This window comes from Nannospalax galili, unplaced genomic scaffold (assembly GCF_000622305.1).
Source record: "Nannospalax galili isolate Female #2095 unplaced genomic scaffold, S.galili_v1.0 scaffold1021, whole genome shotgun sequence".
In the NCBI taxonomy this organism is placed as follows: Eukaryota; Metazoa; Chordata; class Mammalia; order Rodentia; family Spalacidae; genus Nannospalax; species Nannospalax galili.
Genome location: NW_008344095.1, coordinates 304,714 through 314,757, shown reverse-complemented (window position 1 = coordinate 314,757; position 10,044 = coordinate 304,714). Strand labels below are relative to the sequence as shown.

General features: G+C 45.5%; 1 protein-coding gene across 2 annotated transcripts in view; it reads right to left on the bottom strand.

Annotated features, from left to right (window-relative positions):
• Positions 1–597, bottom strand: part of Fndc3b (fibronectin type III domain containing 3B) — a 342,813-nt gene extending 342,216 nt beyond the window's left edge. The window contains exon 1 of one of the 2 annotated variants that reach the window (XM_029567042.1): positions 494–597. The gene's annotated coding sequence lies outside the window, so the exon portion shown is untranslated. The remainder of the gene's footprint in view (positions 1–493) is intronic. The other variant, XM_029567043.1, reaches the window with a different exon arrangement.
• Between the last annotated feature and the right edge of the window lie 9,447 nt (positions 598–10,044).

Below are 10,044 nucleotides of genomic sequence, written 5' to 3'. Positions count from 1 at the left end.
CGCGGCCGCCGGTTCCCGCCCCCAGCCCGGGGGGAGCCCGGGGGAGAGCCCGGGGGCAGGACGGGGAGGAGGACGTGGCGCGCTGAGCTGGCCCGGCGAGCTGGGAGGGTCCCCCGGGCTGGGGCGCGGGATGCACCGGACCCTCCCCGCGCGCAGCCCCGATCGCAGCCCGCGGAGCCCCCGGGGATGAAGGGGGCCCCGGCGGCCGGCCGCCCCCTCCCTGCGGCGCCTGGAAAGCTACGGCTTAGAAGTGACACGTCGGAGGTTCCTCGGCCGGGCCGCGCGCCCTCCTCCCTCTCCGGGCCGAGCGCGCCGCGGGGAGCGGGGTCCTCGGGGGCCCGAGAGGAGGGAGCGCCGGGCCTCATCGCCCCTTCCTCCCCGGGATCCCGGGTCCCCCCCGGCCGGCCGCGCCAAGTTCTCCCCGGGCATCCCGGACCACGGTGCGGAGCGGGGCGCGCGTCCCCCCGCAGCCCGCCTCTCCCGCACGCCTTACCTCCCCTCGGGCTGGAACCGGGGCTCCCGGCGCCCGCAGCTGGGGTCGCCCACGCCGTGCCCGCCGATCCCTGCCGCCCCCTGCGCCGCGCCCGCTGCTCCCGCCGCCGCCGCTCTCCGCCTCTTGCTCCGGCCGCCGCCGCTCAAATAACTACCAGGAGGGTTGGATGGGGGATTCCGCCATGTCAATGATGTCGGGACCACATGGGGATTCGGGTCCCGCCCACTGCCGTAAACCTCCGAGTACTGCCGCAGCCATCGGAGGCCTCACAATGGCTTCGCAGGGTCCTCCCTTGACCACCAGCCGGGCCTGGCTACAGACAAACTCGGTTTAGTGTCTTAGTCCAGTAAGACTAAAGAAGTCTGAGCTGAAGGGAACAAGGCGGCCCCAAGAGAGATGTCTACGTCCAAAACATCACTACGAATGCAATATTGCTCAGTAACAATGCTGGCTTTATTTTTCAGTAATAACACATACTTCCTTCTTTTAAAATATTGATCATTTATTATTTTCATTTTACGTGTATGAATGTATTGTCTGCATGTGTTAAAAGCACCTATCATGCAAAGCATGCAGAGGCCAGAAGAGGGTGTCAGCTCCCCGGGAACTGGAGTTAACAGAGGGTCCTTAGCCACCATGTGGGTGCTGGGAATCGAACCCAGGTCCTCTGCAAGAGCAGCCAGTGCTCTGAATCGCTGAGCCATCTCTCTAGCCCCACGTGCTTCTTTTTTTTGGTTGCGAGTTCCCCGAGGAATCTTTTCAGTGATTTTGTCACTCCAACTTCCCACAGCATTTTGTTCAAGCAGTTAACAAAGCTTGGCCAAAATTTGTAACACAATTCATGTCTATTTTCCTTCAGTAGCCACTAGCGCCCTTAAGAGTAAAGGCTGTATCTTTACTATTATTACTATTGTCATTATTACTTTAATTTAGGCCCACTTTATTATTATTACTGTGTGTGTGTGTGACTGCAGGTGCTGTGGCGTGTGCATGAACCAGAGAAAACTTAGAAATCGGTTCTCTCCAGCTGACGTGTTTTGGGGATCTCACTCAGCTTGACAGGCTCGCTGGACCTTTACCCACTGAGCCAGCTTGCTGGCCATAAAGACTGTTTCTTGCTCTTTTACAGGAGTCATCAGCTGTTGTGTTTGGCTTAAATATGCAACGTGTCCCTGATACACAGACTCCTCTGGAGATGGTCCACAGTAACCCACGTATGGAAATCACTTTCTCCATCACACAGGTATTCTGAAGAACTTCACCAGCCTCTGCTAAGAAACTACAAGGCTACTCTCTAGTGAGCACAGACCCAAAACATAACAGTAAAGAGCATTAAAACCCAAGCAAATGAATGAACCCTAAGAAATGGCCCCTTCCCATGGGGAATTTGCAGTTGGGATGGGGAGGATAGTGAGTTCTGACAAGCTGAGCCCTCTCTCCTGAGTGGATCCTTTCTTGTTGATGTCCCCTAAAGGGCTCTTGAATCCATAGTTCTAACCCTAGATCCTAGCCCTGCCTGGAAAGGACACCTGCTTTGAAAGCCTTGGTTTCCCAGGTGCTACAGAGCACAATTCCAACTTAAGCACCAGCAATGCACTTGGTCCAATGGCCTTCTCCAGTCTTGACCTCTCCTGCTTCCGCCAACCATGCCTTTCAGCCCAAATTAACTCCCCTGGCTCCCAAAGACACTCTGACCCTGTACGTGCTTCCCCTCTGTCAGAACCTACTTCCTGTTCTACTCATCCTTGACTTCCACCAAATCGCAACCCCCCCCCACCCCCCCAGCCCTCAGCTCTCTTTCCTGTAGCTCTTTTAAGCTCCCATGTTGCCTAGGAGGAATGGTTTATCTCTTTCACTTGGTTGAGTCTTGTTCATTCCATCTTTTCAGTATCGGCCTGGCATTATGCTTTGAGTATAGTAACCCCCCTTTTGTTTTTTGAGACTATATTGAGAATTTGAATGACTAGATAAGAGAAAAGCTAAATGCAGGTATTAAAGGAGAAGCTTAGCAAAGATGGCCAGAGCAGACACGAAAAATCCAGAATGACAGTTATTTCTGCCTGTTTCTTCCAATGGACTGGCTGCATTTCTCTTTATTAAGAAGAATCAATGTAGCCAAGGCATGGTGACACATTTCCATAATCCCAGCCCTCAGGAAGCCAAGGAAGGAAGATCATGGGTCCACAGGCAGCCTAAGACACAAGACCTGTCTCAAATCCCACCTCCTCCAAAAAAACCAATGCATACAAAATGCTTTATAACTTAAAATGCATATTCATATGTATGATCTCACTGTTTCATTCATCTTCCTACCCCTAAGCCCTAACACCACTTAGGGCGTAGAAAAGAAACAGAGTGACTGCTTGTAAATAATAGGAAATACGGTGTTCAGGGAAAGCAAAGGTATTAGAACTAGACAGAAGATACTGAAGTTCCCTGAAGCCTGAATTTTTGTATTAAATTATGTCATTGCCTTCCTACTAAAATAAAAATCTCAAGTACCTGCTACTCAATAAATAAATAGTAATCCCCCCTAGACTGACTGAATGAATGAATAAACAAAATGGATGGATAAAGCTGTCTTTCCTAGAGGCATTAATAGGACAGAAAATTAGAAGCTTCAAAGGATAAGGCAGGACTTCTGATGGAGGGGCTCCTGACTACTGAGGGACTTAGCTTGCTTCATACAATGGGAAACAGAGATTACTGAGGCATAAAGTGATTGAAATGGGTTTCAAGGTTGATTGTTTTCACAGCAGGATGTTGAACAAAGCACAGGGCAGAGAGGCATATTCTGAGCCCAGTTGGAAAATGAAGACTGAGCCCAAAGTCCTATTTCTGGAAGTGGGCAGAACTCAATCCAGGATGATGATATCCACTACGCAGGGTCAGCAATCTGAGCCTTGCACCCCAAATTGTGGAGCCATGCTCACAGATAAGATTTTGTTCCCAAAGAGTTTCAGATTAACTTAAATCCAGACATCACCATCCAAAAGATGTCTCAAAATGAAGATATTAACAAGAACATAAAGACGGTAAAACCTTCTGTCACCCATGAAGAATGTAGACCAACTCAGAAAAGAATATGAAATTATATTTCTTGATCTCAAATAATTTATATTGTTAAAAAACAAAAAAAGGAAGGCAACATGAACACATAGGGAAACACAAAAACACAAGGCATCCCAGCATTCTGTGGTCTGCAGGGCCTGGATCTGAGCTCATTTCAGAAGTTGCTGTAACTAAGGCACCCAGCTTCCACAAGCCCCAGCTGTTTCCCAGCCGTCTCAGCATCCCTCCTAGGCTTGCTGAGGTTGCCGCACAGGCAGGCTCAGGCTTGCCTCTCATCTTGAAACCCAATCTTCACCTTAGATAGAAAGCATTAACTCCTCTCCTCTCCCTATTTATTCCACCGCTTAGAGCCAGATCTGATACTGGCTTCAATATCAATGCTGACAAAAAGCCAATCAATTATTTTTGATGAACATTCAGAATTTACTAGAACACTGACTAAAGAATGGTCAATGGGATCGACAATATAATCTAAAGAAAACCCAGATAACTTCAGTGAAACAGATTCCTCCAGAACAATTTAACCAGGCAAAACTATGGCTCCACCTTCTTTTCCATTGTTTAAGGTAAAACACAGACAAATTTTAGTCAAATGTTAAAAATTATAGAAGCAATGAAACATTCCCAACAGGAGATCAGCCCCACAGTTATTAAAATGATTAAAGTAGACTCTAAGTGACCATCAAGGCTCATGATCTTGAGCCCAGGGTTAACGGGCTCCTCCTACTGCATGTGTGTGCCTCTGTGTGTGTGTATGTGTGTGTGTGTGTGTGTGTGTGTGTGTGTGTGCGTGTGTGCGTGTGCATGCAGAGATAAACCTCCCGTGTCTTTCCTCAGAAGTTGTCCATATTGTTTTTGGAGGCAAGGTCATTGGTCTGGAACTTGCCAAGTAGGCTAGGCTGATTGGCCAGAGAACCACAGGGATCCTACTGTGTCTGCCTTTTGGGCACTGGGATTCCAAGTACGTGCCCCTACACCCAGCTCTTTTTGCATGGGGGCTGGGGATCAAGCCTGGATCCTCACACTTACACGCAAACACTTTACCGAGTTATCATCCCAGTCCTAGGCTCCCACTCCTGTTACCAAGCAGCAGCATCTTTTCACCCACATCGTAAGGGGGCCGAGCAGCCAACCCCAAGCCAAAGACTGCCAAAGGAAAGGAACGCTCTTTTTGCCAAAGCCTATCTCATCAACAGCTCCAGCTCCAAACCAAGGCTTCTGAAACTGCCTCTTGACAGTTTTCTCCCTGGTCCTGCCCCTGACCTTCGGAGGCAGACAAAATAACAATACTTGTTATTCACTGACCCGCCTTCCAGTGGACGGACCCTGCCTGCCATTTGCTCCCAAAAGAATCTCTTCTCCTGAATAAATGTCCTTGATGTCCTGGGTCTCCTTTGGGGACCCAGTTGTTCATCTCTGAAAGCTGGGTGTCCAGTGCCTGTTCCTAATATTTGAGGCCTGATCAGGACACAACCACAAATAATGGCACATATTCCTGCCCTAATTTGACCAAACACTTTGAATGTTATAGCAAAAATATGCTAATTTTGTTAGTAGCTTCCTCATCTGTTCTACCATGAAAATGTGTTAAGCTAAATATTATATATGCAACTGATGCAATCATAATGTTAACTTGTTAATTGGTGCAATATTTGATTTTATTAAATTTTATTTATGTTTCATTCTTTTCTTTCAGCCAATAAGACTTTTTAGACTGATAGTGATAGACTTTGAGTCTATCACTGTGAAGGTTAGAGTTAATTATCTACTTGACAGTATCAAGGATCACCTAGAAGATGGGTTTCTTGGGTGTGTCTTGATTATGTTAACTGATGTGGGAAGACATAGCTCTGCTGTGGGTGGGACATTCCCTGGGTAGGGGATCTTGCACTGTATAAAATAGAGAAAGTCAGCTGAGCACGAACCAATATTCACTGTTTTGGTTTTTTGAGACAAGGTCTTCTTGTAGCCCCAGCTGGCCTGGAAATTGCTGTGTAGACCAGGCTGACCTCAATCTCAGAGAGGTCCACCTGCCTCTGCCTCAGAAGTGCTGGGATTAAAGCCCGTGCCACCACGCTTAGCTGTTCTGTTTCTTGACAGAGACATTACTCTCAGTTTCTGCTTCAGGCTCTTGTACCCTTGACTTCCCTGTCATGGTGAACTGTACCCCCAACTGTGAACCAGAATAAGCCCTTTCTCACTTAAGTTGCATTTGTCAGGGCATTTTATCACAGCAACAGGAAAAGAAGCTAAAACAATCAACAATCAACAAACAGCCGTTCTAGGGTTGCAACACTGAGCAGTGTGATATGAATGCTTTCCATGTGGTTGTCCAAGTCATTACCAAGATCACAAGGCAAGGCCAGGGATACACCAGCAGAAATTGTTCTCCGGAGTCATGGTTATTTAAGAAGTTTGTCCATCACACTGACTTGCTCTGAACCATGTCACCACAGAAAAGCAGGTTGGTCCAGGCACATCTGCGTGGTGATTGTCACCATTCTTTTTGTTGTTGTTGTTGTTGTTGTTGTTGTTATTTGAGACAAGGTCTCCCTGTAGCCCCAGCTGGCCTGGAACTCAGTACGTAGAGTAGGCCGGCCTCGACCTCACAGGCATCCACCTGCCTCTGCCTCCCGAATGCTGGGATTCAAAGTGCACACCACTACACCTGGGCTGACTGACACCATGCCTGCCCACCATCCCATGGGATTTGCTGCTGTGGGGTGAAGATTTCTAAATGGACTTCTAAATAAATTATGTGTAGATATATTCCACAACTGGTATGAAAATAGCTGTCATTTTTCTAACACATTCAAAATGCCCCCCTGGGGTGTGGGAGAGAAAGAGAAAGAGGCTTTCTTAGTTATTTGATGAATCTATAATAAAACACCACATATTAGGTAAATTAAACATCAGAAATTTCTTTCTGCACAGTCCTGAATGAGGAATCCAAGGTCAAGGCTATGGTAGACCTTGTATAGGATGAAGACTAGATTCTGGCTGTGTGCCCATAAAGGAGAATGAGAGAAAGAGGCAGAAGGAAGGGGAGGGGAGGGTAAGGAAAGGAAGAAGAGGGGAGGGATATAGGATGGCAGGAAGGGGATGGAAGGGAGATCACATGTCAATTTAAGGGCACTAATCCCATTATTAAAGACTCCACCTTCACGAGCTAATCACATTCCGTAATCCCCATCTCCAAATACTACCACTTTAGAAGCTGGGCTTGGAGGAAACACACACAAGCGTTTTTAATAGTGTCCTCCATGGAGAAATGAAGCTGAGCAATGTCTTCACTGTAATATAAACCAGTTTGGTCAAGGAGAGATTCTGAGATTTGACCTGAAAACAAACTTGATTGCAGAAACAGTGCATTCTGGCTTGTGAGAAGTAGGACACTGCATTTAAAATTGTTTCTTATCTTTAAAAAAGCTTTTATTTAATGTAGTAGTAGTAGTAGTAGTAGTAGTAGTAGTAGTAGTAGTGTGTGAATGAGGGTACATATCTGCCACAGCATTGATGTGGAGGTCACAGAGATCAAACTCTGGTGGTCAGGCTTGAACTGCAAGTGTTTTCACCTTTGCATCTGTTGTATTGTTGCCACCATATCTGCCTTGGAAGCCAAGACTTCAGGATTTCACATGTAATTCCTGTGTCTCTGAACTCACTAGTCAAGGTATACAACTTGAACGCATTAACCCTAATAAACCTCTGTCTCTTTTCCAGTAATTCCCATTGTTGCAGGGCTTCCCACAACCCTTGAAAGTACTACAAGAACTTTCAGTTCTTTCTAGAAGTTTCCTTAAGTTTATGAGGAACTTGTTCCTGCTTGCTGAAACCTGAGAAGCAATATAAGATGACTTGTCTCCTCCATACCTCTCCACAAAGCCAGCACAATCTTCTGACAGAGTCGCTTCTCTTTCTATGTCATAGTTAGTTATACTTATCACCAACAAGAGTCATTGGCTTCCAACATCTCATGGCCACTGTTCACTAAATCACTGCACAAATAGTTACTAGGTGTCTACCACATTGCCAGATGCTATTTTGTAGATTTTGGGTATAGGCTGGTTCCCTACCACTAAGTCCTGTGGTATTAGAGAGACAATACATGAGCAAATGTGTAACTCCACATGGAGAAAAGAACACAGAGGAAGAGATCCAGGTGTGGCGATAGCTCTAGGAGCCAGCAGGAGCCTGCTTAGATAGCATGGTCTCTCTGTAGAAACAACGCATAACCTGAAACCTGCAGGGGGTGGGGAGACCCAGCTGACACCCAAGTAAGTCCAGAGAGAGTGAAAGGGTGAGGGGGTAGATAGGATATGAAGCTGAGGAAAACTTAGCTGTTAGACTCCCTTAGTTCCAGGGGCTCTCAGGTTAAGTTTTAGGTGATGACACTGGGCTACTGAACAGGAATATGGATTTTACTTGTATGTTTATTATCTATCATCTATCATCTATCTATCATCTATTTATTTATTTCTTTATTTATTTTTGCCTGTAGCTCATGCTGGCCTTGAACTCGCTATGTAGCAAGGATGAACTTGAATTTATCTTCCTGTCCTTGCCTCCCAATTTCAGGGAGTAGGGTCATGTATCACCAACCTGAATTTATATGTTGTTGGGGGAATTGAACCCAGGGCTTTATGCTAGGCAAGCACTATACCAATCCAGCCCCTAGTCTGTATTTCAGAAGGAGAATCACATGATCTGATTTACTCCCATGGAAAGATTGCTCTGCCAAGCACACACGGCAGAGAGGCCTTTTGTGATGGAGCAGGTAACAGACTGTGGAAGCTTGGACTGCGTCAGTGGCAGTACGATGAACAGTAACAAATGAACTAGGGATGTCCCTAGAGAGAACAGACCTAAGCTCACTGACTTGTTGGAGATGAGGGTCATCTTGGAGTAAAAAGACATGTAAAGAAATTGCTTTCTCAATTTTCACTTGTCCTTGGAACACAAACACTAATCCCTAAAGGCTAACTAGGTAAAGAACCAAGTCCCAGCCATGGTGCAGTCAGGCACACCTCCCTTCTTGGTCCATGGTACATGACTGATAAGGACAGCCGTGACTCATCTCATCGTAGACAATGTTCCCGGACTAGATTTCCAGCACGAGGAGTTTCCCAGAGGTTAAGAATATTCTCTGGCTTCTCAGACACTCTCCCAATCCACCTTTCGGAGGTATCCAGACATTCAACCCCAACTTTGGGCCCAAATCTAATACAAACAAATACCTTAGTGATGAGCACCACCTGTGCTCCATCCTGCTTAAAATAAAAGTGATCTGTGATGGAAAGGGCACCGGTGGACCATCCAGTATCTGAAGTGTTGCCATGACAACATTCTCTCTGAGGACCTCAGATTGTATCTGATATATCTGTGGGGCTGAACATCAGAAGTCATTTACTTCTAATGTTATGGGATCCTCTGGATGAATTAACTAGCTCTTTTGATAGCCTAATCATACCTGTATCTTGTCCGTAAAGATATATTTGTCTCCAGTCTGCTCTCCTAGCTTAGTAATTGCATCAGTCAGATGAACCTGATATATATTGGGATTTGTTGAGTGTATGTGGCTTCAGTGACTCATTCTCCCGTCTGTTGGAATGACAACTATTCAACAGTTGTCAAGCGATGCAGGAGATGACTACACTGTTGTTCTGAAAGATGTCACTGAATTCCATAATACTATAAAGATGAAAAAGTTTCTCTCACCAAGAAGCATTATCTTATACCCTATATCTGAATTATATATGGGCATTGGCAGGGTTTAGTCTATGGTGAGATGACCATAGACATAATTTGATCACAAATTGGGAATTGAGCTTCAGTGATTAGCCATGGGGTCATGACACCAACATAGAAATCAGACATATTTTTACTAAGACATTCTACTCAATATGATGATGGATTTTTATGTTCATTTATGAAGTACCATTGATATCTGTCACGCAGGGATGTTAATCTCGATATGATCATTGATGCTCTGTGCAGAAGCTCAGTGAAGCTCTGTAAGCTTGTTCTTTCTTACATAAAACCCCTAACAACTTATCTTGTTCCCAAAACTTTAGCTCAAACAAAAATTCTCTTTCTTGACGAAGTGATATACTGTATTTAACCAGAATAAGGTAATTTATTTTGGTTCCTCTTTGTCTTGGCTGCTAAGGAAGTCAGAGATAAATTTTGTTCCCAATTACAGCAGTTATCCTTAGCCTAGGATTTCTAGTAAGACATTTTTTCCTCCATCTTTATTACATAATTCTTATTCATTGGATCTTTATTTTAGTAAATTGTTTTATCTGAATGTGTGCTGTTCTATCCTTAGGAGGGTAGGTATATTATTTAGGGCTCTTTTGACTTCAAGTGATAGGAAACTCATTCAAAATAGATTGAGGCAAACAGACAGACAGACAGACACACACACACACACACACACACACAGAGTTTAGACGTTCTGAACCATAACAATACTGACA